Genomic DNA, 9003 nt, shown 5'->3' on the forward strand with positions numbered 1-9003 from the left:
CATGTATTCAGGGTGGTCTGAAATGCTTTTGTTGCCCTCTAGATATGTTGTTAATTGCATTGTGGTTGAATGGATCATGTTTATTTGGTCTAGATATGCGTTGGAAGATGTGTTGATATGTTTATTTGGGTCTCACTTTGGCATGTGGAGATTCGCATGGAATATTTTGCATTGGAAGTGGCTATGCGACCGACTAGTTGATTATATCTACACTTTATGCTTCGTAACATCCTTTAGAATATGTGTTAGCATATGTGGATTGTCGGTTCATTCATGGAATGATGTATTATGATATGTTTTTGATTCCCTCTTTCTCTTGGAGTGGACCAATCTAAGTATTTTAGGTCTGGGTGGCTTATTTTGTGTAATATTGCTTATTCTATTTTGGTCAACCCTTAATTAGGATTTCAATGTTGTATCTCATATATAAGGTGTGTGGATGGATGAATTGAGTATGGATGAGAAGTGGATTGTGTGGGAAGTGTATGCGAATGATTTGCAAATGTATTTGAGTTTGTGGTGATACGAAAGTCAATTTGAGAAGAGCTTTGAAGTTGATATATTCTAACAGACGGTGTGTTGTGATGGTGGACATTATCAAAGATGTTTACCATTTTATTGGTCACTTGATTATTGTTCAAGAACAATTTCATGATTAGGAGAATCCTTCTCAATTTCAATTCAGCTTTATCATTCGTTGTTGATTGGTAGTGAGTCCTTCGACAACACTGTATATCTTGTCCTAAAGAAGTGTTATTTAGTTGTACGAGTCCTTTTTGTGTCTTGCCTAAGGTAGTGCGTCTTAGTTCTACAAGTCCTTCAGGTGTTGGTGCTCCTTGATTGAAAGCCTAATATGTTGCAAACATTGTTCATATTGTGAGTTAGATTCTCATTGTGGTTTTTCCTCGTTTGGGGTTTTGATGTAAATTTGGTGTTCATCTGTTTATGTGTTTGTGATTGATGTGTTGATGATTAACAATGTTGATCTTAAATAAGTTGATTGATAATTATTTTTTAAGTTTTAAACTAATTCAGCCCCCCATCTTAGTCTTGTTGGGTGTCCAACAATTGGTATCAGAGCACGGTTTGTCTTTGAAAAGCTTAACTACTTGAGGTAGATCTAGAAATGGTGCAGGAACTTCATGTTATAGCTCTAATGTTTGATGGAACGAACTTTAATTATTGGAAGGAAAGAATGGAATATTATTTAGAAGAATTGTAGAAAGGAATCTGGGAGATTATCCGGACTCATTATCAATGACCTTGGGATGGACCATCAACTACAAATGAGATTAAGGCTCAGGAGACAAATGCAAAGACTTAAACAATTCTTCTTAGCTATTTTAGTGATGACGTATTTGGCAAGGTCAAAGGAATGAAATAAATTAAGGAAATTTGGAACAAGTTGTGTTATGCTTATGAAGGTGAACCAAAGACTCAACAAGCTTGACTTTTGAACTTGAAGTAGAAATTTGAAGGTTTCAAAATGGTTGATGATGAAAGCATTGAAATTTACATACACAAAGTAAATGATATAGTGAAAGCTATCCAAGCTATTGGAGGAAAGCTAGAAGAAAGTGATGTTATCAGGAAGATCTTGTTTACATTGACAAAACCCTACAAACCAAAGAAGTGTGTTATTGAAGAATGTCATAATTTGAACAACTACACAATTGATCAGCTTATTGGTGCATTATTTGCCTATGAGATCAGAGAGATGGAAGATATAAAGTCCTATTGAAGAGAAGCTACATTCAATGTTTTAAAGATATCAAGAGATAAACCAGAAACAAGTGAGAACCTGGATGATATTGAAGCGAACTTTGTAAGAATATTGAAGCAATTAACTGGAAATTATTAAGGCATGTTACCCTTGAAATGTTTTAATTGTGGAAGAATTGGTCGTTATGCTTCTAAATGTATGTACAAAGAAGATTACATAAAGTCTGAGGATGATGAAAAAAAAAGTAAATATAGAAGAAATGACTTTAAGAGAAGAAAAGATGATATAGATAAAGGGAAAAGGAGTTTATGTTCTATGGGGACACATTCATTTGAAGAAGATGTTGAAGACTCGAAAGAAGAATCCTTATTTTTGGCTATAGAGGAGAAATATCAAGAAAGAATTAGAAGACCAGAAGAGAAGACTGCACTGCATGCTAAAGTTGAACCTATATCATGGATCATTGATTCTAGATGCTTGAATCACATGACTAGAGATAGACAAATCTATCGCTCTAAATAAGTATGATGGTGGATCTACAAATTTTGCAAGAGGGGAAGTTGCACCAATATGTGTAATAGGAAGCATCTTGATTGATGGAAAACATAAAAATGATGATGTTTATTATGTAGAAGGATTGAGACATAGTTTTTTGAGTGTTAGTTAGATGTGCAATAGAGGTTATGATGTTGTGTTTGCAAAAATGGATGTATGATTAAAAAAGGTAGAACCAAAAAGTTGGTAGTAGAAGAAATCGGGACAAGTGGAAATGTTTATTACATCAAGGATAGAAGTGGAAACAAATATCATCCAAGTCAAAGTAATGAATGTTGGCTATGGCATAAGAGGATGGGACATGTTAACTTTGATAACATGATAAAGATCAATAACTATAAAGCAATAAGAGATTTACCAAGGATTATCAAGCCTATTGACACTATGTGTAGGGAATGCCAGTTAGGAAAACAAACAAGGAGAAGTTTAAAGAATAAGGAGTAATCTACGTCACATCCGTTGGAGATAATTCATATAGACTTATGTGGTCCTACAAGGACATGCAGACTCAATGGTGAAATGTATTTTATCTTACTTGATGATTATTCTAGAATGACACATTGGGTAACATTTTTTAAGAAAAAGTTTGAAGTTTTTGAAATATTTAATGTTTTCAAGTCAATGGTAGAGAATCAAGTTGATGCTAGAATAAATGTTTGAGATCTGATAGAGTTGGAGAATTTACTTCAAATGAATTTGACAATTTTTGTGAGAAATATGACATTAGCAGACATCTTTCTGCTATGAGAACTCCTCAGCAAAATGGTGTGGTAGAAAGGAAGAATATAATTATTATTGAGATGGCTAGAACTATGATGAAATATGCTAACTTGGCTAATTTTTATTAGAAATAAGTTGTGGATATTGTTGTTTACATTCTTAATAGGGTTTAAATAAGCATAAATAATACAAAGACGCCTTATGAGTTGTGGTATGGAAGACCACCTACTGTGAAATATTTCAAAATCTTTGGGAGTGAGTGCTAAATCAGAAGAGATGAGAATGACCTTAGAAAGTTTGATACTAGAACTGATGAAGGAATATTCTTGGGATATGCTACGAACAACAAGGCTTACTAATGTTACAATAAAAGATTGAACTAGATAGTGGAGATTACAAATGTGAAAGTATGCAAGGCATGGGATCAGACTACCCCTGAACCTATTCGAGAGGCTTAATTTGAGATCATAAATGTTGTTGTAGAGGAAAAGACAACTTCGGAAGGAAGCAATGAAGAGAAACTAGATGAAGCAGAAGAAGAGGACAAAGAAGTGGAGCAAATAGTTAAGACCCCAAAATATGTTTGGAAGATTCATTCAAAAGATCAGATAATCGAAGGCAAGAACAAAGGATTCCAGAGAAGAAGTGTTACAGAGGTAAATGAGCAAACTAACTACTTTTTTATTTCACTCATTGAACCTAAATCATATGAAGAAGTTGTTACCATATTTTCACCTACAGGCTCAATCAAATAGAGCCATCTAAGTTTCAAAGCTTTAATGGTGCATTTAATTCAAATTCTTGGGTAGCTTTTGGTCATTCAAATGAAACAATTCTACCGGATTACAGAAAGTATTGAAAGCATTGCAATCATACAAGAAAATGAAACATAAAGATTTTTTCAAATCTTTTGAAAAAATGTAATCTTTATTGAATGTCATAAATACATGTGTCTCACACAAAAAAGCCGTGAGACTGACTTTGCTCATATGATACAAATAAAAGCTAAACTATGCACAAATGAGTAAATGTAAAGAAATGAAGCATGTATAGAAGGTAACCAGTCATTGCCTGAATGATAGGTACTGTTGGTGTGTTTCTGCTCTTGGTTGCTCTGTTTTGTTTCTTGATCAACTTCTTGCTTCTAGGTGTCCTCTAGTTTCCTGCATGGGTGAGAACAATAAGTTAGAACAAATGTTTTAAGTAATTAATGATTACACCCTACACATGTACATTCGCACATGCATACATATGCTAACTCCTACGTGCATCATTATCAAAACCAGACTCAAGATCATAACTAAAGAAGGGGGCATTTTATTGCTAACATGTTTGCTTTTCAAGTGTAATTGTTGGCAATACGAAGGAATTGATTATGTGTTGCATTGATGTTTTGTCATTAATGTCAACACTAGCTGTTATGGTTGGTTACCGACAGACAGATTTTGGTTACCGGTAGAAGAACTAGTGTAACTGGCAGAAGGGACTATCAGTTGGATATTTGGATCAATGGAATATGTTTGGTTTGATGTTTCTGGAGTATGTTTTGGTCAATTGGTATTTACTTAATGATTGGATGTTATGATACACTCTAGTAAGCCTATACCAGTAAGGGTTTAAGGTTTTACCGACAGAGCTTTTACTGAGAATCTTTGACATGATTCATAAGTAGTGTTGGTGCGACTTCTAGATGGAATTTAGGATGCAAAAGGTGATCTTTGTTCATGCCTCGACTGATTAGAGACATCGCTTTGGTGTGGTGGACCCAAATTAGGTATGGTACCTATCTAGGTTATGGATCGATATCATGTTACATGTTCTCTACACGTTACCAAGATGATTTATGGATTGGTTAATCTTGTTTTGGTCTAAAGACGACATGGCATATCATTGTAATATGGATGTATGTAATGATCTTATTGTAATATCTTTTAGGTGGCCAACCTAATTGGTTTAGGCCTTAGGGTTTGCGTAAATTGATGTAAGATCTCATTGTAGATCATGGTCGTGGTCATGAAATGAAATATCATATGCGAAGGATATTTGGTCGATCATAGGTGATCGAATTGGGTTTATGTAAGAGGTCAAAGGCCTTTGATATTGAGCTTAACCGGGATTGTAATCAATCATTGTGGATGCTATCACTGGTAGTTCATTCTTCTAGATTGTTGTCCAATTATATTGAGGTGGTTATAAGCTCTTTATAGTCAGTGAGACTCCTTTGTAATGAGAAGTACGCTTTAGGCAGTGTGCCTTCCTGCATGTGCAGGTCCCTTATTGTATCACATACTTTCTGCAGAAGTATTATCTAACCTTGGGTAGGCTTCCCACCATGGTTTTTCCCTTTGCTGGGTTTTCCACGTACAAATCACGGTGTTATGTGGTATGGTTGCATTGTGTTAATTCTTTGTTCCATTCTTAAGTTTTATTGCTTATCGGTATCTGTTTCTGCTATTCCGATATTCAATGTTTATGTTCTCCAGTTAAAGGTTATAAAGTGGTTTGATTAATATAATTTGTTGACAACCGATTCAACCCCCCCGCCTCTCAGTTATCCACTGGTTATTCTAACAATTGGTATCAGAGCTTTGGTCCTCTTTTGTAGAATCTTAACCACTTGAGGTAGATCATATGGCAACTTGATGGTATGACGAAAGAATAAGAATTCGATCAACTATTGAGAGGGGGGGTGAATCAGTAGATAGAAAAACTAATGCTAACTTCACCAATCTCAAAATTAATCTCTCAAAGTAAACTTAAAACTATCAATGAAATATCATTATCAAGATAAAAACCCTCAAGATAAACCAGTTGAGTGTTACAACAAACTAACAATAAACAACTTCAAACTCATAAACATCCAAATGCTTTTACTGACATAAGTAAAACTTCATTTCACAGTGCTTCTGGTTATCATGACTTATCAAAGTGGATTAAGTAGTTAAGCAAATAAACCATAAGAACATAACCACAAAAACATTCACCACTTTACACAATATTTTTTGACGTGGAAACCCAAATGGGAAAAACCACGGTGAGACGAGACTTCAAGATAACTATCTAAACTCTTCTGAAGTTCACCCTATTAGGAGCCAAGCTTGTTAAAGCTTTTACAAAAGTCCTGTTAAGAACAAATCTTGTTAGGGACCACCTGGTTAAGGGATTGACTATAATGCCTTATTAGAAGCAATACCTTGTAAGGAGTAACCTCGACAGAGGATTTGAAATCCAAGCTAATGGATCACCTAGTTATAGGATTTGAATAGCACCAAGCTTGTTAGAGCTTACCCTGTTAGGGGATTTCAATCTACTGTAATTGTTAGAAAACAACCAGAGTTTGCTGATTTGTTTGAATAACACTACACTTGCTTGTTCAAATCCTTTTCATGCTCCTATCTGCCTTTACTCAAACTGCAGATACATCATGCGGTTTGGCAACCACACACTCAATTAAAACTTTGCCAACTCTGAAACTAAACAACTCATCGATCTTACAAACAAATCAATTACAAAAAGCTAATTCTCTCATAGAGATTACAAACAAGTCAATTCAAGTATGATTGTTGGATTACATAGCAATCTCTGCACATCAATCAAGAAAGCCTCGACCACTCCTTGATCACCACTTCATCGAACTCAGTAACTCATCACGTGCTTTGCATTACATGCAATATACTTTCTCATTCCCTAGACAAAAAACCATTTCATCAACGTGCCAAAATCACTTTGAAACTCTCTTCATACAATAATCATCTGTCATAATCATCACTGCTAATCATTAGATCATAAACCAATATAACCAATTCACCAAACTTAATCGGTTAGGGTTTATCAAATCTACAGGTAGGGTTTACCGGTTCAACTCTCCAATACATAGCAATATCGGTTCACTCCACAAATTCTTCCTACCAGTTACAGTTTCCTTCACTAGCTCTTCCTACCGGTTACAAAACATCATTACAACAATATCAATAATATAATTACCGGTTAATTGACAACATAACATAGCATTAATGCAATCTTCATGCAAATGCCAACAATCTCCCCCTTTTGCATTGATGGTAATACAAATATCAATACCATTGATTGTTGTGATTGTGAATAGGAATCCTGGTTTACATTACCAAGTATTCACCTTATCTTCAGCTTGTCTTCATTCTCTTTGTCAACCATATGAATCACATAGTTCTTCTCCCCCTTTGACAACAATGCCAAATTGAAAGTAAAACATGCAATGTCAAATGTCACTATTCAGCATCAACAACCTGCAACTTGATGCTCCCCTTGTGGAATAACTCCACTTCTACACCAATCCTACTGAAAAATTCTGCAAGTAGCTCCGGGACTGATGTAATCTACATCATGCTCAACTGACCTCATGAAGGGATACAACCCCTAGCTGACTTCTAAGATACTCAAAAGTAGTCTTAGGCAGAGGTTTAGTAAAGATATATGCAAGCTGCTCCTTGGTAGAAACATGCTCCAAGATCACATCTTTACTTTGCACTTTTTCCCTTAAGAAATGATACTTCAATTCAATATGCTCAGTTCGTGCGAGCAAAATAGAGTTTTTGGAAATACTTATGGCACTTGTATCATCACATAAGATCTCTATAGGTTCTGAAATCTTCATCTTAAAACCTTCCAAAATGTGCCTCATCCAGATAGCCTAGGTACAGTTCATGTAAGTTGCAACATACTTAGCTTCGACAGTAGATTATGATGTATAACTCTGCTTCTTACTACTCAATGAAACAAGTCTTCCTCCAAGAAAAAATGCTCCACCGGCTGTGCTTTTCTTGTCATCGACATTTCCTGCCCAATCTGCATCTGTGTACACCTTCAAGTCAAAATTCCCTCCATATGGATACCATAATCCATAGTTAACAGTACCTTTCAAATACCTAAAAATCCTCTTGGTTGCTATCAAATGTGTTTCCTTAGGATTCTTCTAGAATCTAGAAACTAGGCCAATTGCATGAGCTATATCTGGTATGTTGTGAACAACATAGTGCAATTTTCCATATTCCTTCCCATCAATAGATGTGGATTCATCTTCCTTAGACAACTTACAACCCGTAACCATTGGTGTCCCAACTGGTTTACAGTCACTCATACCAAATGTCTTCAAAACCTATTTCACATACTTAGACAGTGTGATAAAAATACCATTCTTCATTTGTTGAATTTGCAAGCCTATGAAATTTTTTATTTCTCCCACTAGAGACATTTCAAACTCATTTTTCATTTCATCTGCAAAATCATTGCTCATGTCATCATTACATCCAAATATGATATCATCTCCAAATACTTCGCTGACTAGTATTTTATCTCCTTCAGATTTGAGATATATGTTGCTATCTTCACTGGTTCTTAGAAGACCTATCTTCATAAGATGTGTATGAAGCCTTTCATACCATACTCTCGGTGCCTTCTTTAATCCATACAAAGCCTTATGCAATCTACACACCATGTCTTTCTCATCAGTCAAAGCATAACCATCTGGTTGCTCAATGTATACTTCCTCTTCCAGTATCCCATTCAAAAATGCCGACTTAACATCCATATGGTATACCTTGAATTTATTATGTGCTACAAATGCAAGTAAAGTTTTGACACCTTCTAGTCTTGCCATTGGTCCAAAAGTCTCACCATAATCTTATCCTTCCTCTTGTGCATAACCTTTGCAAACCAACCTATCTTTGTTGTGAACTACAACACCATCTTCATTTAACTTGTTTTTGAATACCCACTTAGTACCTATCACATTTTTATTTACCAGTCGGGGTACTAGGGTCCAAGTGTTGTTTTTCTCAATTTGATCTAGTTCCTTCTCCATAGCTTTAACCCAATGATCATCACCAAATGCTTCCTTAGTAGTTCTTGGTTCAATAGTGGAGATCGTGCAAGAATTCTCTCCGATTCTTCTTCTGGTAAGTACTCCAGCATCCTTATCTCCAATAATCTACTCAGGTTTATGATTGAGTCTCACATATCTCATAATG

The sequence above is a fragment of the Cryptomeria japonica genome, chromosome 6, assembly GCF_030272615.1.
Source record: "Cryptomeria japonica chromosome 6, Sugi_1.0, whole genome shotgun sequence".
Classification (NCBI taxonomy): domain Eukaryota; kingdom Viridiplantae; phylum Streptophyta; class Pinopsida; order Cupressales; family Cupressaceae; genus Cryptomeria; species Cryptomeria japonica.